Consider the following 25,135-nt stretch of genomic DNA (forward strand, 5'->3'; position numbering starts at 1 on the left):
GTATTTAACATAATCCAAGTTAAAAAATGACATAATTTTCACAAGAATGTGGAATTTAATATTAAAGCTGGAGAAGGACTGAGAGTTTGGGGCAGTGGTAGCATGCCCACAGAGCACGTGCGACACCCATGGTTCCATATGCAGCACATAAAGGACAAATTCTGAATTTGCTCAAAGCATTTTCTAAAAATCAATTTGTTTCCCACTACTGTTGCCAACCCCCTTGAGTGGAGTTATTCCTACAGCTCACCTCAGTGTCCAGAGATGGGTACGTACAGTATCTCTATGTTTCTATTCAACCTATTCTATTCACAATACCAGAGGATATATTCTGCCAAACAGAAGGCTAGTTTAGTCTGTACTTAAGTACAACTGTGTAACTTGTACTTAAGTACACGTTTCTCATGCGTGTAATCTTTTTTTTCCATTTTTATTAGGTATTTTCCTCATTTACATTTCCAATGCTATCCCAAAAGTCCCCCATACCCACCCACCCCCACTCCCCTACCCACCCGCTCCCCCTTTTTGGCCCTGGCATTACCCTGTACTGGGGCATATAAAGTTTGCAAGTCCAATGGGCCTCTCTTTCAAGTGATGGCCTATTAGGGCATCTTTTGATACAAATGCAGCTAGAGACAAGAGCTCCGGGGTACTGATTAGTTCATATTGTTGTTCCACCTATAGGGTTGCAGTTCCCTTTAGTTCCTTGGGTGCTTTCTCTAGCTCCGCCATTGGGGGCCCTGAGATCCATTCAATAGCTGACTGTGAGCATCCACTTCTGTGTTTGCTAGGCCCCGGCATAGTCTCACAAGAGACAGCTATATCTGGGTCCTTTCAGCAAAATCTTGCTAGTGTATGCAATGGTGTCAGAGTTTGGAAGCTGATCATGGGATGGATCTCTGGATATGGCAATCACTAGATGGTCCATCCTTTCGTCACAGCTCCAAATTTTGTCTCTGTAACTCCTTCCATGGGTGTTTTGTTCCCAATTCTGAGAAGGGGCAAAGTGTCCACACTTTGGTCTTCATTCTTCTTGAGTTTAATGCGTTTAGCAAATTGTATCTTATATCTAGGGTATCCTAAGTTTCTGGGCTAATATCCACTTATCAGTGAGTGCATATTGTGTAAGTTCCTTTGTGATTGGGTTACCTCACTCAGGAGGATTTACTCCAGGTCCATCCATTTCTTATATTTTGCTTTCCATAGTTATATTATATACAATATATATATATACATATATATATATATATATATGTATATATATATGCCACTGGAAAGTGGTTAAAAAAAAACTATACAGAGTAGGAGAATTATACCTGCCAACTAATATTGCCTGCCATTGACTCTGAGGGTTTTTTTTTTTTTTTTTTTGGTAACAACTGTATTCAAGTGGCAAACATAATTATCATCAAAGAAAAATGGAATTCAAATAAATATTTTGGAAAATGAAAGTACTCTCTCATTCTGCGAGGTATTGGGGTTATTGTCATGATAGATAAAAATATAAGACTAAGAAAATTACTTCATTTTATGATGACAGATCATAGAAGGGAAAAAAGAATCACCAATTCTTCCATGGAAGAAAATGGGAAATTTCTCAATTTAAGGAGGGGTGTGGTATGAGTAAGTAATTTGCTATGGTTCACAGAGACGGAAAGTTCAGAATCATTAAAAATGAATAACTGAAAACCAGACTCATAAGTACATACTGGAGGAAAAGCAGAACTGCAAAAAGGGTAGGGAGTAAAACTCAGGGGCTCAAAGCAGAAGATTAAGGTAGGATGCCAGGGTGGAGGAGCATACATTTATACATTATACCTTTCTGTATTTTCAAAAACTGTGAAGCCAGCCTACAGTTGAATCTACATATGAATGTATAAGAAAACATGATATATACAATCAATACAATTTTATTAAGTCATTAAAAATAGTAACATCATATTTGCATGGATGATACTAGAGAGAGAGAGAGAGAGAGAGAGAGAGAGAGAGAGAGAGAGAGAGATCATTGTGTTAAATAAAATAAGACAAACTCAGATAGGTACTACACACTTCCCACCTATGTGGACTCTAGATTTTAATTTGTGTATGTATGTATATATGTGGGAGGGAGGAAGGAAATACAAGACCTTAAAGAAGGGTGGGAAGAAAACTTACTGTAATATATGTGACAAGAAGGATGAACATGTATGTGAGGGCAGAGACCAGCAGGAAGGGTGTGGAGGAAAGACGTGGAGAAAGGAGAACAAATACAAACAAGTCCTGAGAGCATGCTGTAATGAAACAATATGTTGCACACTAACTTTTAAAACACAGAATATACCTACATTACTGTAACAATGTTGATCCACATTAAAGCCACCAAAAGATGTCAGAAAGAAATAATTAATTTCATGGTTCAGATATCATGTAAAATTCTTTCACCTTCCTTTCCTCATGTATATTATATAGAATACATCTGATGATAATTAATCCTGATGAATAATTTAGCATTATGTTTTTCTGCACTCTGTGATTATAAACAATTTTCCTATGTTATGTATATAAAAATCTATACATTTTATGTTAGCACAGAGTTACTATTTCTGTGTCCTCCCCTTTAGTAATTTGATCAAGCACTAATCACTATTCCTTTAGCTAAGTTTTATATAATCAAGTGGCCACACACTGCCATATGTTTTGTCTTTACATTCCCTGACTTTAAAAGGATGAAAAAAAAGGAACTTTCAATTAATAATATTATGAAGTCCCATTTCAATGCCAAATAAAATAATTTCCTTCCAATTTACTTCTCTTTTAGTAGGTTGATAGAAATTCATAATGTACAAAAAATTAATTCCTTTTGAAATCCCTGAAAATCATTGTAAAAGTGTTTTAATTATCAGTTATTAGTTTTGTAAACAGTACTTGAATGTTCTGAGGGTTTCTGTTCTTGATGAAACAGTCCTCTTCTAAAGTGCTAACCCCCCAGGGCAAGCTCTACAATAAGCCTCACTTATTTTAATTATTTGATTGACTTTCAACAATCAAATTAGAATTCTCTGTTTCAGTTACTAATTGTGCAGCTTAGAGTTTGGAGATGGAAGAAGTTTAGGATTGTGTGAAAAGCCTTGGCATATGATAATAAATAATGGATAACACTCAACAGAATTAATTATTCAAATTCCCAGTGATTATGTCATCATGATGGATGAGAGGCTCATGATTGCCTATTTGGTATGTGTTCCTCAGTTATTTCTTCTGAGGCCTGTGGATTCCCACCTCTCACAGTGTCCTAATAGCCCCTCTTCTGGGGTCTCCCTCTGCACTCCAACTTTCATTTTCTTATGAAGAAAAATATCATTATATTCGGGACTAGCCTTGTTTAACCTCAATCATCTTTGTAAAGTTTCTTTCACCAAAGGCAATCACATTTAGGCATCAAAAATTAGAAATTTGTTTTGTCAGTTTTGTGAGGGTCATGATTTAAACATGACATTGCTCTGTAAGATTTGTGATCTTCAACATCCTCAAAAGAGTACATTTGCAGAATACATTTTTTCTCTTTCATGGAGTTTCGAGAATATGTTCATGTGAATTTGATAGAAATCACATTTACCAATAGTTAAAAATTTAGTGATGATCTGGGCAGCGGTGGCACACACCTTTAATCCCAGCACTTGGGAGGCAGAGGCAGGTGGATTTCTGAGTTCAAGGCCAGCCTGGTCTACAGAGCAAGTTCCAAGACAGCCAGGGCTACACAGAGAAACCCTGTCTCGAATAAACAAAAACTAAAACAAAACAAAACACAATTTAGTGATGAAATTTTCCCGATTGCATTTGCAGTTCCAATGGTTTCTGATATTTTCTGGACTATGACTGATTTTTCTGATATTTTTCAGTGCCACTCTGATTTGAGTTTATCTCTTTGTCTTTAGCTTTGTCAATTATTGATCTGAACTTTAGAGGTAACATTGTTGAGCCCATATACATTCAGAACTATAGTTTGGTACTTGAGTTTTGAAATGCGACATTTTTTTAATTTTAATTTTGATTTTTTCTAAGAAGAAGGAGAGAACAAAAGAACATACATACACACACTTGTCCACTTTCTTCTCTGCCATGTGAGGTGATGTATGTCCTTAGGGCAAGTGAGAAGACTAGCACCAGATGTAGGACACTGATCCTGGGCTAGCACAGTGGGTCAACCGAACCTATTCTTTCTTTGTAACTCAGTCTGGTGGTGACAACTAGTCATCCTGATTCGGTGACCACACTCAATCTCATCTGAATGGCCATACTTCATCTCATCTGAATGGCCATACTCCACCTCATCTGAATGGCCATACTCCATCTCATCTGAATGGCCATACTCAACCTCATTCTCTGAATGACCACACTCCATCTCATCTGAATGGCCATACTCCACCTCATCTGAATGGCTATACTCCACCTCATCTGAATGACCATACTCCACCTCATCTGAATGGCCATACTCCACCTCATCTGAATGGCTATACTCCACCTCATTCTCTGAATGACCACACTCCATCTCATCTGAATGGCCATACTCCACCTCATCTGAATGGCCATACTCCACCTCATCTGAATGGCCATACTCCACCTCATCTGAATGGCCATACTCTACCTCATTCTCTGAATGACCACACTCCATCTCATCTGAATGGCCATACTCCACCTCATCTGAATGGCCATACTCCATCTCATCTGAATGGCCATACTCCACCTCATTCTCTGAATGGCCATACTTCATCTCATCTGAATGGCTATACTCCACCTCATCTGAATGGCCACACTCCATCTCATCTGAATGGCCATATTCCACCTCATCTCAATGACTATACTACATCTTATCTCAATGACCATACTCCACCTCATTCTCTGAATGACCACACTCCATCTCACCTGAATGGCCATACTCCACCTCATTCTCTGAATGTACATACTTCATCTCATCTGAATGGCTATACCTCACCTCATCTGAATGGCCATACTCCACCTCAAAGAGAGGATCAAGTACAATTTGTCCCCTTCTCTGGTAAGTTCAATCTCTATGAATAAGACCAGTGCTTAGTCACTGAGTAAAGCAGATGATAAACGCTAAAATTATGGTCCTAACTCTAACCAAATTGCTAGTGTTCCTATCCTGGGTCACCCTTTACCCACTTAATCTACTACTATCATCTTTCTTTCTTTCTTTCTTTCTTTCTTTCTTTCTTTCTTTCTTTCTTTCTTTCTTTCTTTCTTTCTCTCTCTCTCTCTCTCTTTCTTTCTCTTTCTTTCTTTCTTTCTTTCTTTCTTTCTTTCTTTCTTTCTTTCTTTCTTCTCTTCTTTCTGCTGTTGTCTTCTTGAGTTGGGAGTCAGATGTAGCTAGATGAAAATAAATATAAGACTTAACTAATGATTCATTCATTCTTTTGTGTCTTTGTTCCTAAGACAGAATGGCTATTAATGGCTTCTTCTGATATGCCATTTTCACAGTGGAGATATGCCCCAGTGTAGGGGAATGCCAGGGTGGGTGGGGAAACATCCTCATAGAGGCAGGGGGAAGGGGATTGGATAGGAGATTTCTAGAGGGGAGATCTGGAAAGGGGTTAACATTTTAAATGTAAATAAAGAACCCCCCAAAAGAAAAAAGAATAGTCATCACAATTCTTAGAAAACTTTAAGTCAAAACTATGATGATCTAAAATATCACATTGTTTATTAGAATGTGTAGTAAACAAATGGAAACCTTATGACAAGAATATAGAGAAAATATAGCTTCGTGGTATTGATAAAAGCCAAAAACATCATGGCTGTTATGGAAACCATATAACCAGTTTCCAAAGTGCAAAATAAAATTCTATATGAAAATACCACAAGTAAACCCGCTTATTATTCTGCATGGAAATTAAGAAATGGAATAAAAGTGAAAATAAATAATTTTTATATGACACACACACAAGTGCACACACACACAAACACATACACACACACACACACACACACACACACACACACACACACAAGGAATAAAAACAATTAGAAGTTCTAGTTAACCTCTGCAGGCACCTTTCTTAAGTGGGGCAGCCCCATGTGTTTGGATTCTGGTGAGGGCTGGATGTACTGATGCAAGTAACTTGCTTAGCTCATGAATGAAGCTGGAAGCAAGTAAAGGACTGAACAGGCCAGAAGCCCATCATTCTTTGGAGAGACCCATGTGAAGATTTAAAGACCTCCTACCAGGCAGGATCTTTTTCCTAATGGTTCAGTCACCTCCCAGTTGGTAAATGGGAAGCTCATGGATTCTTGACATAACAGATTGGGTTACAAGTGGCTCTTTTTATGTCTTATCTCAAGCATTCTGATATCTTGGGCTACTGTCACTATCCTGCACTTTAGAGTTTGCAAAATGGAATGCAGGCATTAAATCTGTGTGCCTTTAAGTCTTAGGCAAAGGTCTTAAAACACTCAAACCTTCCTTTGAATTCACCGTGCTTTCCTCAGTGCTGCTAACAAACAATTCATATTGAATTCATCTTGTTTCTCTGCTCAGGGGGCAGAGTGAAAATGCACATTCATGTTTCTGAAGCTACAGTTGTCTGCTTGAGTTTTGTTGAGCTCTTTTAGGAGGGCATTTGCTGGTAGACGTTATAGGAGAAGCACAGCAAGAAGACATATGAATCCAGATTCCATTTAGAATTCTACTCAGATCTGTTTCTATTTCCATTTTCTTTTTAAATGGGGTATTTACCATGCTGTAGAAATTATTTAATCCTGACCTAGGGTTTCTACCCTGCCTTTGACCATTTATTTCTTGGATAAAAGACACATACTACCTTTGTATTATACCTTATATTTACAATAAACCTTAAACAGCACAAGAGCTGGGCAGATACCTACCCTCTATGTTATAAGAATCTAATTTTCTACTGATTACCCCGAGTTATTACTATGTTTCATATGGGTTGTTCTTAATTCCTATTGGCCAGCCCTTGGGGCCATGTCTTCATGACCCTAACTCATGGTGGCTTTTCCTTCCTCCTCCTGCAATTTTCTTTATTCACCTCATGGCTCTCCTCTGACTAGATAACCCAGAAAGGTAAACCCCACTTATGTTCATTCTGCCAAGCTATTGGGTACTGGCATCTTTATTTGTCCATCAGATGTAACTTGGGGAACAGAGTCATTTGTGGCTACATGTAGAGTCTGGGTCTTGGAGGCCTGCATTTAGTTTTACGATAGACAGCAAGACCAAGTCTCAACATTTCTCTTTTGTGAACCAGTTTGGATTTTGTAAAAGTAATTATGTAGGTGATCTCTAGAAAGGCCTTTGGTGATTTTTAGTTTCCTACTATTCAACCCTTTGCAACATCTACTCTGTTTAAGTGTAGATAAACTACTAACACATTTCTACTTAATATAGCACTACAGATATGAGGAGACCTTATAACTGCACATGGCTACAAAAATACAATGACTTCCCTCCTATTAAGCTGTTGTAATCTGACTTTATAGATGTCAACTGCCATCGTTTGAGCATTTCATGCTCAGGCCCTCAGGGGTCTAATCCGATATCTCCAGCTAATGCTCAATTGTCTGGCATCACATGATGACGTTAGAAGCAGCCTATTCCTGTATGGAGCTGAAAGGGATTGTGACGTTCGAAGACAACTTGTAGGGATGTGAGACTGGTCACCCAGGTAACTAGTATGTTTTAACTTATAGAAACAGGACTAAAAATGTTTATTTTGGTGACTTTTGTGGTTTTATTGTACAGGAACAATCAAATACACAATGTTTTTAACAGTTGTAAGTCCACAACCAAAGAAAAATTCTAATGATACAAAATATTTTCTTTTTCTATTCACAACTCTTTAAAAGCAGTATGCAATCTTGAATCCTGGCTAGGAACTAGCATATTCAATGGCAGAAGAGAATTACCTGTAGTCAATAGCAGAAGATCCTGGTGAAGAGTTGGGGGCATTTTAAAGCACTAAGTCTTTGGGATGGTATTACTTCTCTTTGTATCAGTTGTCAGTTAGTTTTGTGTTACTATCATGAAATACCAGAGATGATTAAATTGTAAGAGAAAAGGATTTTATATTTTAATTATCATCTGATTCATTTACATCCTAAATGTTACCCCTCCTCCTGGCCATCCTTCTCAGAGTTCTTCATCCCATTTCCCATCCCTTTCTCTTCTGAGAGGGTGTCCCTGCCCTGCATTCTGCTTCCCTGGGCTATCAACTCTCTACGGGATTAGGTATGTCCTTTCATACTGAAGCAAGGCATGGCAGTCCTCTGCAAATATGTGCTGAGAGCCTCAGACCAGCCCATGTATACTCTTAGGTTGGTGGTTTAGTCTCTCAGAGCTCCCAGGGGTCCAGGTTAGTTGACATTTTTGGTTTACCTATGGGGTTGTCATCTCCTTTAGGTCCTACAAATCCTTTGCCTAACTCTTCTATGAGGTCCCCAACCTCAGTGCAATGGTTGCTGTAAGTTTCTGCATCTGTCTCAGTCAGCTGCTGGTAGAGCCTCTTAGAGAACAACCATGCTAGGCTTCTGTCATGCATGTCCTTTGGGGTCTGGGTTATCACACTTAGGATCACATTTTCTAACTTCATCCATTTGCCTGCAAAATTCAGGTTGTCTTCATTTTTAATAGCTGAATAGTGTTAGATTGTGTTAATGAACCACATGTTCTGTATTCATTCTTCAGTTGAGGGATGTCTGTACTGCTTCCAGTTTCTGGCTATTATGAATAAGGGTGCTATGAACATGGTGGAGCATGTGTCCTTGTGGTATGGTAGAACATCATTTGGGTATATACCCAGGAACAGTATAGCTGAGCCTTCAGGTAAAACTATTTCCAATTTTTTGAGGAACCTCCAGATTGATTTCCAGAATGGTTGTACCAGTTTGCAACCCACCAGTTAAGGAGGAATTTTCCCCTTTCTCCACATCCTTGCCAACATGTGCTGTCACGTGAGTTTTTCATCTTACTCATTCTGATTGGTAAAAGATGGGATGTCAGGTTTGTTTTTACTTATGGTTTTAGAAATTTCTTTCCAAGACTAGATGGGCCCATTGCTTTCAGAGTCTGATGAAGGCACCAAGTGGCAGTGGCAGGAAATGTGAGCCAGATTACATGACCCACTTCACAATCTAGAGCGAAAATAGATGTGTTAGAGAGAGAGAGAGAGAGAGAGAGAGAGAGAGAGAGAGAGAGAGAGAGAGAGAGAGAGAGAGAGAGAGAGAGACTTTTGTTGCAGAATCCTATTTGATGGCATGCTTCCAACATATTAAGAATCTTTTAATAGGACCCACATCTCCTAGAAGAATTACCCTAGTGACAAAGCATTCTGTGCACAGACCTTTGGGAGATATTCAGCATTCAAATTATAGTAACCTCTCTATGGGCAAGAATGCAGACTCTCCCTTGACACTGTTATGTGAAATTAAGATAAATAAAGAATCACAAAGATATTGATGGGCACTCTGAAATTGATATTCTTTTTAAGCTCTGGAAGAGTAGGAAGTGGGATGTGTTCTTTACTGCAGTCCTTCTATTTCATAAATATTTTATGCTTTCTCTCCCATTCTGGGGATTTTCTCAAAACTCTGAAGCAATAGAAAATTCCCCTTATCCCACAGGCAATAAAGGCAGAGATTGTGCAGACGGTGAAGTTTCTTTTCTACAGGGGAACTTTAATGAGAAATGGTAATCTTTGGATCTTTTCCTAGTTTCTGACAAGTGTTGATGGGAATACTGCACGTATCTATCATGACTCCGCCCTGCATTTTGCTCTGACCATTATTTCTAAATGCCCTTGGCCAGTCAGTTGCCTTCCCTCTCTTTCACACATTCTCACCATTCCACTTCACTTCCCAGTTCTCAGTAGACCCACAGTACTCTGTTTTTGCTGTCATCATAGCATCCCAGTGATACTCTTACTTCCATAATGCATTCTCACTGGCAAACCCACTGGATAGCAGGGTTTCTTTTCAGTAATACGAAGGACCATGTTTGTCCTTTCGTATTTTTACTGATGGTTGAGCTTGTGTGTATTGTGTAAGGTTTAGCTTAAAGTTCTTTTTTTCTTGGATGGCTAGAGCCATAAAAATTAGATCTATGGTCATGTTACTTATAATACAATCTATAGTGCCTGACAAGTGATCATCAAATATTTAGTAATAATTTTGATTCATTGAATCAAATATCGTACATCATATCAGGAAAGTCATATCTATTCCTGTTGGTTACTCTGGTAAATAACTAAGGCTATTGGAAGGTTAATACTATCTGCTGCCATTCGAGGATAACTAGAGAATGGTGACCGAGTGTTACATAATTGCTTTTCTCTAGAGATCTGTGTCTTCTTCTATGCTCAATGATTCCCACTCTGAATTCTCAGCATAGAAAAATGCTTCTTTGACCCCAAGACTAAACACAGATGGAATCCTTGGCCAAGTGCTCAGTAGGTAGCCAGTCAGATCATGGACATACTGTAGAAATATGCAAAGGATTGGATAACCTTATTTCTTTACTTAAAGTGATGAAAATTTTCCCAGTACAAATTACAATAAAGAAAGGCAATATCAATTGAACACTGCATTTAAATGGGCATATTTGTTCTTTTCTCCTTTTAGCTCTATTTTAGTTAATTTTCTTTACTCTTTAATGTGTTTGTGTGTGTGTGTGTGTGTGTGTGTGTGTGTGTGTGTCGTGCTATGTGTGTGTGTGTGTGTGTGATGTGTATAGTGGTTGTATTTGTGTGCATGTGTGGTATGTATGGTATGGAGTGAGGGAGTGTGTGTGTGTTACAAAGTAGAAAAAGGAATATTCAGAGAAGCTTGAGACCTCTACTTTGACCATTTCCATTGAATCAATAACTTCAGACAATTTAGGTACATCATCTCATTGAATCCTCAAAATCTATTCCATAGGTATATTTTCTTGTCTCCCATTTTCTCAATGATAATCTGAGGTTTGTGTGATAACTATTTTGTCCATTTTAAAAGTGAGTCTGGGACAGGAGAGGAAAATATGATGGGAGGATGGGCAAGGGCAATGTGGGAAAGGGTTAATTAAGTAAGTCGGTGCGATATGATGGCAAATGGGTAAGAAAATGTCATATGGAAACCCATTACATTGAATGTTAATTTAAAAAATGGGTTAAAAATAAGGAAAAATGGGTCTATCTCAGAATTTGCATGCAGGTTTATCCTATTCCAAACTCTGCATTAGTCTTACCTCACTTACTTGGAAAGAAAGAAATGCAAGGAAGATTGTTAGCTCAGAGGCATGTGCTTTTCCTAGCATGTGCAAATCACAGTGAGCATAGAGTGGAGTGTGAGGTCCAAAGGCTTCATACAAAGCACATTACTATATGCAAAAACAAAAGCAAAAAACAACAACAACAACAACAACAACAAAAAACAGTCAGCAAAAGCAAAGATTGGGAACTCTTGACTGACTGGAACAGGTATAGAGGCACATTAGAGGGTCCAGTGTGATGACCTCTGTCTCATTATCATACTAAACACACACTCATTTGTGGAGACTTAAAATGCTAAGGAGACATGTGATACATGACATTGTGTAAAGAACTATAGGGAAGAGTATACACAAGAAAGCCTTACTATACAAATGACCCATAACACTAGTCATATGCCTTATAGCACTGACTGATCTTTTGTCCTGGTGGGCTTTTGAACTACAAAACTATTTTCCTCTGCTCCATTGACTTCCTCCTCCATCTGTGGTGTTGAACTACATGGGTAGAGTGCTAGTGTAGTAGTAAGTACAACTAGGTAAGTATAGTACTTACTCTGGAAATGTGGATACTTGCTTTCCCAACTCCAGCACCTATTTAAAAGGCCAGAGTTTGTAAAACCTTCAGAAGCAGAGACAGGATTGTCATGGGGACCGAGTGATTTGCATATCTATCTGAATGGTAAATTTCAGGCTCAGTCAAATAGCCTGGTTTAAAAAGTAAGGTTGAGAGAAGGACAGCGAAGACACTCAGAGTTGACAAAGGACTTCACACATACACCAACATTTGCTCATACACCTTCATACACAATCACTCTACCTCAATGTCTCTGCTTTTTCTGATCCATCTGTATGTAATCTCAGCAGACACCAAGAAGAAAACAACAGGAGTAAAGGGGAAAGAAATAGGAAACACAGAGAGCAAAACAAAATGAACAACAACAAAAAAATCTCTTCTGACCTGATTATATTGCCATAGTTATTAAAATCAAAGCCTGAACACGCTTGCCTCAACCACCTGTCTTCAGTAAGTTAATTAAACACACAGTGATAGTTAAAAGGAGGGATGAGTTTGATGAAGTCACACTGGGAACAAGAACAAAGAAATTCAGGAAGTGCTGGTTCACCATCTCATACTCAGCCGCTTTATCAGACTCATCTTACAGGTTAAGGTATGAAAAAAAGACAAAAGTATATTCTTAAGTAAGCAGTCCTGCCCATCTTAGATTCGTCACTGTCTTATTTCCATTTTTCCTGTACGTTGGTCTGCAAGTCATTAAACATGTATGGAATCTTTTCAAAGCTCTTGGAAAACTCCAATTCCTTGGGTTCCATTACTTTAGTCTTCTGATAGCCAAAGTGAAGAAAACAAATATCTCTAGAATCTCTTCATTCCTGCCAGACCATTTACATTTTTTTTTTCATTTAAGAACAGAATTAAGTGTTTTTGCATCAACGTTCATGAGGAAAGTTGATGTGTAATTCTTTCATTGAGTTGTACTCTTAGGGAATCAGAGTGTCTGAGGACTCATAAAATGAATACAGCTCTGTTCCTCTGTTTCTACTTTGTGGAATAATATGAGGAGTATTACCTCTTCTCTGAAATTCTGGTAGAATAAGCACTAAAACCTTCCAGCCTTTGGTTATTTGGGGTTGGAAGATTTTAATGGTTGCTTCTATCTCCTAAGGGGTTTATGTCTATTTAGATTGCTTACCAAATATTTATTTAACTTTGACAAGTGTTATCTATCAAAAATTTGTCCATTTCTTTTAGATTTTTCCAATTTTGGGGAGTATAAGATTTTCACAATTGACCTAATGATGCTTTGGATTTACTTGGTCTGTTGTTATGTCCCCCTTTTTGTTAATGATTTTTATTAAGATGTTCCTTTTCCCCATCTTTCTTTGTCTGTCTGTCTATCCATCTAACTTTCAGTTACTTTGGGTAAGGGTTGATTTTCTCCAAGAACCAACTCTTTGTTTCATTGATTCTTTGAACTTTGAATTGTTTTTTGTTTGTTTGTTTGTTTGTTTGTTTTATTTTTTGTTGGTTTTTTTCTATTCTATTGAGGGCTGACATGACCTCTTAGTTTGATTATTTCCTGTTAATCACTACTTTTGGGAGTGTTTGCTTTTTTTTTGCTCTAGAGCATTCAGGTGTGCTTTTAAGTTACTAGAATGAGTTCTCTCTAATTTCTTTATGTAGGTGCTTAGTGCTATGGACTTTCCTCTTAGCACTACTTTCACTGTGTCCCCTAGATTTAGGTATATTATGCATTCATTTTCACTGAACTCTAGGAGGTCTTTCTTTCTTCATTTCTGCCTTGAACTAGCAGTCATTCAGTAGAGTTGTTTACTTTCCATGAGTTTGTTGGCTTTCTGTTGTTGAAATCTACCTTTAATCTTGGACTGAGAAGATGAAAGCAGTTATTTTCTTGTATCTGTTGAGACTTGCTTTGTGGTCAAGTATATGGTCAATTTTGGAAATGGCTCCATGAAGTGCTGAGAGGAAGGTATATTTTTTTATATTTGAGAGAAATGTTCTATAGCGATACTAGGTCCATTTGAGTCATCATATTTATTCCATTATTTCTCTGTTTAGTTTCTGTCTGGATGACCTGTCCATTGGTGAAAATGGGGTATTGAAGTCTCCCACTTCTCAATGTGTGGGGTGTGATTTAAGCTTTAGTAATGTTTCTTTTGTAAATGTAGGAGATCTTGTATTTGGAGCTTAGATGTTTCAAACTGAGATGTCTTTATAGTGGAAAGATGTACCATGCTCATGGATTGGTAGAATTAACATAGAAAGAAATTGACATTTTACCAAAAGTAATTTATAGATTTATAGTGGCACAAAAAATGTGGGCATGACCAAGCAGTGACTGATCTAGCTTGAGATCAATGACATTTGAGGAAGCCCACTGTTTGGATGGCTAAAATCCAGAGTCTGGATAGTCCAGAGATCTATGACAGAATAAAATAGGACTGGCAAAACAAAATAAAACAAACAAAGCAAAACAAAACAAAACAACAAAAGAAACCAGCAACAATGAAAAGAATCCTCATAACATTCTGCTATATCAATCAAAGATTGGTGCCTAGAGCAATTGTCATCAGAGAGACTTACCCATCAACTGATAGAAACTGATTCAGAGACTCATAGTCAAACATTAGGCAGAGCTTGGTGAATCCTGTGGAAGAGGGTGAGGAAGGATTTTGGAAGCCAGAGCAGTCAAAGATACCTCAAGAAATGCCACAGAATTAACTTACCTGGGCTCGTCTAACTTTTTGAGTTCTTTGTATATATTGGATATCAGCCCTTTATCCGATGTTTAATTGGTAAAGATCTTTTCCTGATCTATTGGTTGCTGTTTTGTCCGTTTGACCGGGTTCTTTGCCTTACAGAAGCTTTGCAATTTTAAGAGGTTCCACTTGTCCATTCTTGGTGTTCTGTTCAGGAATTTCCCCCTGTGCCCATGTCTTCAAGGCTATTCCTCACTTTCGCTTCTATTAGGTTCAGTGTATCTGGTTTTATGTGGAGGTCCTTGATCCAATTGGATTTGAGCTTTGATCAGAGAGATAAGAGTGGATTAATTTTCATTCTTCTTCATGCTAACTGCCAGATGAACTACCACCATTTGTTGTAAATGCTGTCTTTTTTCCACTGAATGATTTTAGCTCCTTTGTCAAAGATCAAGTTACCAAAGGTATGTGGATTCATTTCTGGGTCTTCAATTCAATTCCATTGACCTTCCGGCCTGTCACTGTACCAATACCATGTTTGTTTTGTTTTGTTTTGTTTTGTTTTGTTTTGTTTTGTTTTGTTTTGTTTTGTTTTGTTTTGTTTTGTTTTGTTTTGTTTTGTTTTTGTTTTAATCACTGTTTCTCAGCAGTGCAGCTTGAGGTCAGGAGTGGTGATTTCCCCCAGAAATTACTGTTATTATTACTGTTGAGAATAGGTTTTGCTATCCTGTTTTTTTTTTAATTGCAAATGAATTTGAAAAATGTTCTCTCTAACTCTATGATAAATTGAGTTGGGATTTTGATGGGGATTGCAGCAAATCTGTAGATTGCTTTCAACAAGTTGGCCATTTTTACTATATTAATCCTACCAATCCATGAGCATGGGAGATCTTTGATTTCTTTCTTCAGAGACTTGAAGTTCTTGTCATACAGATCTTTCACTTGTTTGGTTAAAGTCACATCAAGATATTTTATATTGTTTGTGACTATTGTGAAGAGTGTTGTTTCCTTAACTTCTTTCTCAGCCTGTTTATTCTTTGAGTAGAGGAAGGCTACTGATTTGTTTGATATATCTGGCCACTTTTCTGAAGTTGTTTATCAGGTTTAGGAGTTCTCGGGTGGAATTTTTAGGGTCACTTAAGTATACTATCACATCATCTGCAACTAGTAATATTTTGACTTCTTCTTTTCCGATTTGTATTCCTTTGGCCTCCTTTTGTTATCTAATTGCTCTGGCTAGGACTCCAAGTACTATATTGAAAAGATAGGGAGAGAGTGGGCAGCCTTGTCTAGTCCCTGATTTTAGTGGGATTACTTCCAGTTTCTCTCCATTTAGTTTGATGTTGGCTACTGGTTTGCTATATATTGCTTTCACTGTTTAGGTATGGGCCTTGAATTCCTGATCTTTCCAAGACTTTTAACATTAAGGGATGCTGAATTTTGTCAAATGCTTGCTCAGCATCTAATGAAATGATCATGTTTTTTTTTTTCCTTTGAGTTTTGTTATGTAGTGGTTTACATTGATGGATTTCTGCATATTGAACCATCCCTGCATCTCTGGGGTGAAGCCTAGTTGATCATGATGGATGATTGTTTATCTGATTATGATTTAACTTTGGTATCTGGAATCTGTCTAAAAAAGTTTCCATTTCATTGAGATTTTTCAGTTTTGTTGAATATAGATTTTTGTAGTAGGATCTGATGATTTTTTTGAATTTCCTCATTTTCTGTTGTTATGTCTCCCTTTTCATTTCTTATTTTGCTAATTTGGAAACAGTTTCTCTGCCCTCTGGTTAGTCTGGCCACGGGTTTATCTATCTTGTTGAGTTTCTCAAATAACCAGCTCTTGGATTTGTTGATTCTTTGTGTATTGTCTTGTGGAGGGAGCAACAGTTGTCAACTGGCCAGACCCACTGGAGCTCCCAGGGACTGGACTACCAACCAAAGAGATCACATGGAGGAACCCATGGCTCTGGCCTCATTTGTGGTAGAGGATCCCCTTGTTGGACATCAGTGGGAGGAGAGGCCCTTGGGCCTGAGATTGTTTGATGCCCCAGTGTAGAGGAATTCCAGGGTAGGAAGATGAGAGTGGCTGGGTGGGTGGTGGAGCACCCTAATAGAGGTAGGGGCAGGGATAGGATAGGGGGTTTCTGAAGGGGAGACCTGGAAAGGGGAAAATATTTGTAATGTAAATGTTGGGCATTGGGCTATACACAGACAGGCTGGTCTCCAGTCGAGGTTAAATGTGGAACCCCGGGACCCAGTAATGATAATTAACCTACATGGATAGAGAAGGAGTTCTCTCATGTCTTCTGGAACCCTGGCTCCTGTCAAAGTTACCAACCCATCAGCCCCCCACAAGAGAAGCATGGTTAGTAGTCACATAGACAATGTCCCAAGCTTCTGACCTTCAGGCTAGACTCCTCCCCAGTTACCTAGAAACAGCACACCATAAATGGGGCTGTTTGCCTCCCCCCACCCCCAATCTCTTGCTCTTACTCCTCTTACTCCTCTTATTCTCTTCTCTCCTCTCTTTTCTCCTCTCACTCTCTCTCCTATCTCTCTCCCTCTTACTCTAGCCTTTCTTCTCTCTCTCCTTTTTCCCCTTCTCTCCTCTTGGCTATGGCTGGTCTCTCTCTCTCTCTCTTTCCATCTTTTCTCTTTCTCCCTGCCTTTCTATAAAAAAGCTCTACAACCATAGATTATCTCCTGGACTCAAGGCCTGCTGTGGAAACTCTCGCCTGTGTGGGAACCTCTCTCCCTAAGCCCTTTCTCTCATAACCCGGGGCTACAGGGTGTTGTCCCAGGCCCCGGGTCAGGGGCTGTCCCTTGTCCACCCCTTGTTGAATGGGGTCAGTGGCTTAGATGCCCACCCGGAACCGAGTGGAAAGCATCTGTCTGTCAGCCCTCTTGTGTCCACCTGCCCAGAGCATAGGTGGAACTCTGGCTGGAAGTGTGCTATCCTCCCTTCCCCCCTCCTTCCCTTATCCCTTTTAGTTCCCACATGTAAATAAAGAAAAATATCCAGAAAGAAACAAACAAACAAAACAAACAAAAAACAAAAACAAAACCAAAAACCAATCAGGGGCCTGCATGAAACTGTACTAGGCCCTCAACACATATATTACAGTTGTGTAGCTTGGTCTTCCTGTGGGACTCCTAACAGTGGGACCAGGGATTGTCTCTTGCTCTGTTACCTGCCTTTGGGAAGTTTTCCTCCTACTGGTTAGCTACACTGGCCTCAATAGGAAAGGAGATGCCTTGTTTTGTTGCAGCTTGATATGCCATGGCTGGGCAGTAACTCCTTTCCTGAAGAGAAAGAGAGGAGGGTAGGTGGAGCAGGGAAGAGAGTAGGTGGGAGGAGGTGGTGAGGGGAGGATTCTGTGGTTAGGCTGTTAAAAAAAAAGCAGCAACAACAAAAAACAATAGAGGTAAAATGAACCTTATTTGAGTTGCATTTGATTTGGTAATTCCACAAATGTTAAGAATTTAATGAGAGGAAAAATTCTGCTTAATGCTTCAGAAAAGAAAGAAAACAGAAGAAAGAAAGAAAGAAAGAAAGAAAGAAAGAAAGAAAGAAAGAAAGAAAGAAAAAGAGAGAGAGAGAGAGAGAGAGAAAGAAAGAAAGAAAGAAAGAAAGAAAGAAAGAAAGAAAGAAAGAAAGAAAGAAAGAAAGAAAGAAAGAGAGAGAGAGAGAAAGTCTTAAGAGCCACTATTAGTGCACCCATACAGAGAATCATCAAAAACTGGGTCTAACCAGGCTGCCAGTGGCCATCTGTGTTTCAGATTTTCCAAACAAATTTTGTATTTACTTGCTTTCACAGCAAAACCTCTCACAACAGTCCTTGGTCATTTGAAAATCCATGTTGACACAAGATTTTCTGGAGTTGTCTCTAATTCCATGGTAACCAAGAGTCTCTCCTAACTGTTTTCTTGGCTGCCATCAACTGTTTGCTCTTCATTTTAGGAATCTGCAGCAGAGCTGGGTTTGTATAATTTTGGTTCCTTCTTTATGCCCAGAGGGCAAACGAAGGAAAAAAAAAAAACCTGCAGTGAACCAGGAGATTCTCAGCCAAACTGAATGAGAAAATTGAGGCAATTATTGGAAAATACATGTGAGAGCCTGTTATCACTCAAATAGAAAGGTAAATGTCTTTGAATTTTTGTTTCATTTGGACTAAGACTTACTGAGAAGATTGCAATCTTTCCCTTCTCATGCATAAATCATGAGTTACACATTTGCAAAGATGAAGGTGTCACTGAAGTACTTGTTTAAAAATAAATATTGCTTTTCACAGAGCCCCTAAATTTATTCTCCAGGGAGTTGTCATGCCAATGGCACTTCAGAACTGAAATCAACATTATTTTCTTTGATGAAGTGAGTTTCTGTGTGGTTTCCATAAACACACAAATTTTACCTATTTGATATTGAAACCATTTATTGCTCTTGAACCTTATTGTCTACAGTGCTTATATTTCTTTCTTGGAGAATATCAGTGACTTCACCTGAACATAAAGGCACAAATTATATTATCAACAGATAAGCAGTAAAATGCAAGCTGTAGCATTTCAGAGCATACAAACATTCCTAGCACAGACTGTGACATTGCCAGATAAAATGATAGGTCTTGGATCTATGATTTACCTGTTTTATATTTATAAGAAGCAGGCTATAGCAGTTTGCTTAAGCTACTACTTAGAATAGAAACTATTTGCTGTGTTTTTGGGGCATGGAATGTACAATATTTTGTATGTGCTCCTGGTCATTTGCACAGACTTTTAATAGAGAATTTAAAGAGCATTGTTCATTTTCCTCTGGCTATAAGTATAGGAGAGCCTACAGATAATGTATAGCCTATTCATACAAAACGTTCACTAATAACTCCTGTTTTTTACACTGACCATATTTTGAGTATTTCTACTGCCATTGCTATCCTTCAAAATACTCAGTAATAATATTTGGATGTGGTTTTTATGTCCTGAAGGTTATTTAACTCCTCACTCATTCACTTTGAGTTATATAGTAATACTTCAAATACATTATTCTTATTTATATATTTGAAAGATTGTAATTGTTCAAAGAACAAGAATAATTTGCTATTTTGAGAATCCTTTTTTTAATTGGGTATTTATTTCATTTACATTTCCAATGCTATCCCAAAAGTCCCCCACATGCTCCCCCACCCACTCCTCCACCCACCCACTCCAGTTCTTGGCCCTGGCTTTCCCCTGTACTGAGGCATATAAAGTTTGCACGACTAATGGGCCTCTCTTTCCACTGATGGGTGACTAGGCCATGTTCTGATTCATATGCAGCTAGAGACACAAGCTCCAGGGGGGTACTGGTTAGTTCATAATGTTGTTCCACCTATAGGGTTGCAGATCCCTTTAGCTCCTTGGGTAATTTCTCTAGCTCCTCCATTGGGGGCCCTATGATCCATCCAATAGCTGACTGTGAGCATCCACTTCTGTGTTTGTTAGGTCCCAGCATAATCTCACAAGAGACAGCTCTATCTGGGTCCGTTCAGCAAAATCTTGCTAGTGTACGCAATGGTGTCAGCGTTTGGAAGCTGATTATGGGATGGATCCCCGGATATGGCAGTCTCTAGATGTTCCATCTTATTTCTTAATTTTCTAGGAAATATAGTATAATGTACCAGTCCTACATTTTCACCTCCTCAAAGTTTACCATTGTGATGAGTATAGTCAGTATCTTTTGTTTTAAAACTCTCTGAAGAAGAGATTCTTCCTTTTAACTCAAACCAAATTTGAGTTATCATTCTTTAACAACATAAAAATTCTTAAGATATTACTTAATAAAGACAACTATCAGTGGCTGGACCTTTGCTGTATGTCTTTTATTGAAAAATAAATGTAAGAGTTAATGTTTATATTTTTCTTGCATAATAGATTAACCACAATCTCCCATCAGAGAGACAACACTCACTCCACTTAATTCATTTATTTAACTCCCTCAGCCCTCTCCGAGTTTTAGTAGAAAACAGTATTCTTGACAATTGAGACTGAAATAACTTCAATTTACTCTTAACTAGTTTTTCTGTTTAGGTTTGAATTCAAAGGAAGAATCTCTTCTTCAGAGAGTTTTAAAACAAAAGAATACTGACTATAGCCATCACAATGGTAAACTTTGAGGAAGGAGGATAATTAACCTGAATCTAACATTATACAACACACACTCATTTGTGGAAGGATCACATGATATTCCATTAATATGAGCATGCTTTATGTTTTTATGTACATGTTAAAATAAAACAGAAAGTCTCCATATTCAGATAATCCATGTGGCGTCGATCTTCCTCTCTCCTCAACAGAACAGCTCTCCTCTGTGTCTGAGGGCACCTCGTGAGGAGAGCGGTGAAAGCGGGAACAGGATGGAGGGCGGTTCAGCAGAAGCACACTCTGCTCCCAACTGACCTTATGTTGTAAGAAAGGCCACACGTGGAACGCTCTGAAGAACATAGTGCATAATGTTTGCTTAGCGTCATCCTAGTGGCACAGACACCAGACCTTTTAATGAGAGTGCAGTCTTTGGTAGATTTTCAGTTGTATTTTTATATCCATAGTTTTGATCTTCAGTAATAGAGATGCAGAATTTCTGATATAAACATTAATGTTCCATATGCTGAAGACTCTAAAACTACTATCTGTTACTTTGAGGGATGAACTAATGACTCAACTACTTGGATTGAACTGATCACTGTGAAGCCTGGTAATATCTGTAAATGCTCAACATAAAAAAACCCCCACAGAGAGTGAGTTCCAGGACAGCCAGGGCTACACAGAGAAACCCTGTCTCGGAAAAAAAAAAAAAAGCTGAATCCTACGAATTAAAGTGATTGAATTGAGAAGCATTTAGGATATTCCTAAACTACACCCTTAAGTGAGTTTGAAAAAGGATTTCTTGCTGGGCAGTGGTGTCTTATGCCTTTAATCCCAGCACTCGGGAGGCAGAGGCAGGCGGATTTCTGAGTTCGAGGCCAGCCTGGTCTACAAAGTGAGTTCCAGGACAGCCAGAGAAACCCTGTCTCAAAAAAAAAAAAAAAAAAAAAAAAAGAAAGAAAGAAAGAAAGAAAGAAAGAAAGAAAGAAAGAAAGAAAGAAAGAAAGAGGATTTCCTGAGGGGGAAGTACAAGACTACCAACCAAATTGGGAGGAGTCGTCACAGGGTTTTTAGGTCCAATTAGAATAACACACAGGAAAGAAGAAGGCCGCTTTCAGAGGACTGGGGCTCTGCTTTCTGCCCACCACATGCCCTCCTTTTTTTGTGAACACTCAGACTCCTGAGCAGTTAAGGAAAACAGCCATTTCCTGATCATGTTTGTGGCAAGAATTAGTGTAGGACTAATTTTTCAGTACAAGTGTAAATAATAGCTGTGCAGAGATTGACATGGCCCCTTCGTTTATGGAAGATTGACCAGATTGTGCAAAATACACTGCTGATGGCTTTTCCTATTCCCATCTGGACTACCTCTTGAATTAAGTAAGGCCCAAAACTGGAAGGCATAACTTTTACATTTTTTCGTAAGTTGAAGTAGATAGTTCTAGTTCAAATACAGGTTTTCAGATAGAAAAACACACACCTTTAATCTGAGTTTTGAGACAGGAAAACACACACCTTTCATCCAGATCTTGAGACTAGAAGACACACCTTCAACTGGGCCACACCTTCTTCTCTAGGCATAAATAATCACTTGGATAGAAGGAAACTCTGTCTTTGCCTGCTCGCTCTCTTCTTACTAGCAAGCCCAATTCTTTCCTGGCACTGGAGTCTATTTCTTCAGAATTCCAGCATATACTGAAGAACACCTGAGACTTCAAACCGTGTGAACTACGTTCCAGTTTTAAATCCAAAGTACCTCAAGCAGAAATGTCAGGGGAACTGGAAGCCAAGACCAGGGACGACACATGGAGCCATGAACAGAAATTCTGCTACAGGTGGACCATTAGCAACTTCTCTTTTTTTGTTGAGGAAACAGAGGAATATATTACAAGCCCAGTGTTCTCATCAGAGGACAATGACAAAATGACATGGTGTTTGAGAGTATACCCAACCGGGGTTGATGAAAAAAACAAAGATTATGTGTCACTCTATCTGATTTTGCTCAGCTGTGAAAAGGGCTCAGTTTGGGCAAAGTTCGAGGTTTGTATCTTAAATGCCAAGGGTGAAAATTGCAATATAGAAAGGATCCCAAGCTTTTCTAGAATACAGCCACACCAGCCCTTTGGATTTGAAAAGTTCATCACTCGAGGTTCCTTCTTGTCTCCAGCCCAGGTGCTAACACCAGATGACAAATTTACCCTCCTCTGCAAGGTGAGCATACTCCAAGACTCCTTCAGCATCTCTGGACAGAACCCAAGACCTGCAATCAAGGTTCCAAGGTGCACATTGGAAGATAACGTAGGGGAGCTGTGGGAGAATTCCCTCTTCACAGAGGTAGCTGGCCATGAATTCAGGGCTCACAAGGTCATCCTGGCAGCTCGCTCTCCAGTTTTCAGAGCCATGTTTGAACATGAAATGGAGGAGAGACTAACAAACCGTGTTGAGATCCCTGACCTGGATCCCCAAGTCTTCAAGGTGATGATGGGCTTCATCTACACAGGGAAGGTGCTACACCTCCACAGCCACTCCATGGCCTGTGATCTGCTGGCAGCTGCTGACAGGTATGGCCTGGAGGGCTTGATGGTCATGTGTGAGGATGCCCTCTGCAGGAACCTCTCTGTGGAGAATGCTGCACACACTCTCATCGTGGCTGACCTCCACAGCACAGAGCATCTGAAGACTCAGGCCCTGGATTTCATTATAGTTTATGCTTCCGAGGTCTCTAAGACCTCAGGGTGGATGTCAATGAGGGGGTCACATCCCCACTTGGTGGCTGAAGCATTTCACTCTCTGGCTTCTGCACAGCATGTTTTCTGGCCCTCCCTTTCAAACAACTTAAGTGGTCTTTAAGACCGAATCAGCTCTGACCTACACCTGTCTTCCAACACAAACTGGGAAGTATTCTTCCCAGTGACTTCTCGTTAGACAGTGGTATTGCTGGAGCATTCACACTGAATCTGGGGGAGGGCAGCATGGTGGATTTGCAATAGTTCGAAATATGTTGGAATGGTGGTTGGGAAAATGGACAGCATTGGAATCTGGAACAGTCTACCTGACATCTATTCTGTTGATCTTCTCATTTTTGTCTGATGTCTTGGAATCTGGGATTGAATTTAGGTACTGGCCTGAAGCACAGACCAAAAGGGTTTCTTCAGAGAAATGTGTCTGCATTGGACTAACAGAAAAGATGACCAGGGGCTCAGAGGAAAGGAGAAATCAAACATGAATGTTTATTCTTAAGAGAAGTGAAGGGGAAAGAAGGCTTTGTTTTCTTTAAAACTCAGTTTGGGGTGGGGGTTGGAGGTGGGGGCATCCTTGTGCAGATGGGGGCAGGGAGGAGGTATGGGATGTGGTATGGGGATTGACTGGGGGGTGGATAAAATCTGGAGTTTAAAATAAAATAAAATAAAATAAAATAAAATCAACTCAAAAAAAACCCCACAGATACAAGCAAAATAATAACAACCCCCCCAAAAAAGAAGAGGATACACCCCTTTTTCCTTTCAATCTGTATTTGAAGAAGAATCAAATACCCGCAATGTGGTTGTCGTTGCTCACCTATGTGCTGACCATGTTTTGATAAGCCTGGTAATAGAGTATGTAGGATCACTGAAGGCCAGTGTGAAATTATGCAGATGAGGCTTTAGACAGAGGAAGCAAGCAAGAGCGAGAATATGGTGCAAAGGTGATCTGATGGGCAGGAGGCAATACATGGAGTTGGGGGCAGGGCCAGGCAAGACAGTGTCAGCAGTAACTACAGTTATAAAATTTATGTCAGTGTTGCAGAAATCATGACTTAAACTGTTCTTCCCACTTGTGTCCTCTTTACCACAGGGAGGTGTTCAAGAGGGCATAACTGAACAAACCAAGCCCACTTAATCAGTTTTCTGCTGCTTTGACCTTCCTCCCAGGAGTGCCCTCTTCCAAGGAGTTAGGCACAGACTAGTAAACTTAGCCTAGCATTTGTTCCCTACTCAGTTATTTAGCATATGCTTCTCTCTTAATTATCACATCTTTTGACTGTGTTTTACTGAAGATTATCAAGGTGTTTCTGTTTCTGTTTGTTTGTTTGATATTTAGAATGGCCTTTATCTAAGCTTTTAAGTTTTACTGTAGATAAGATTGTTATTATCCATCATTTTCTTCCTTTCCTTCATGGTAATTTGCATAAAAATATGCTAAGGAAGGGCCAGTAAGATGGCTTATAGGTTCTATATCCCCAGTGATGCGAGTCACAGCTAAGGTCACGCCCACTGATTCATGGCACCTCCTTTACAGCAGCTATCTGGTATGTATTTGAGATGTTCCCCTCCGCCCCACCCCTGCCAGTTGCAAATTTCCACTCCTTTTCATGGCCATCTAGCCATCTCTCCTGTTCCTCCCCACACCTGGTCCTTAACACCCCATTCTCCCTCCCATTCAGTTCTCTCCTTCCATTTGTGTCCTATGACTGCTTCATTCCCCCTTCTAAGTGAGATTCAAGTATCCTCACTTGGGCTTTCCTTCTTGTTT

At 39.2% G+C, this 25,135-nt stretch overlaps 1 pseudogene; it reads left to right on the top strand.

The window, feature by feature from the left end:
* Positions 1-22,390: 22,390 nt before the first annotated feature.
* Positions 22,391-23,490, top strand: LOC110291855 (TD and POZ domain-containing protein 4-like; annotated as a pseudogene).
* Positions 23,491-25,135: the final 1,645 nt, after the last annotated feature.

This window comes from Mus caroli, unplaced genomic scaffold (assembly GCF_978045245.1).
Source record: "Mus caroli unplaced genomic scaffold, Mus_caroli_1 scaffold_3, whole genome shotgun sequence".
Classification (NCBI taxonomy): domain Eukaryota; kingdom Metazoa; phylum Chordata; class Mammalia; order Rodentia; family Muridae; genus Mus; species Mus caroli.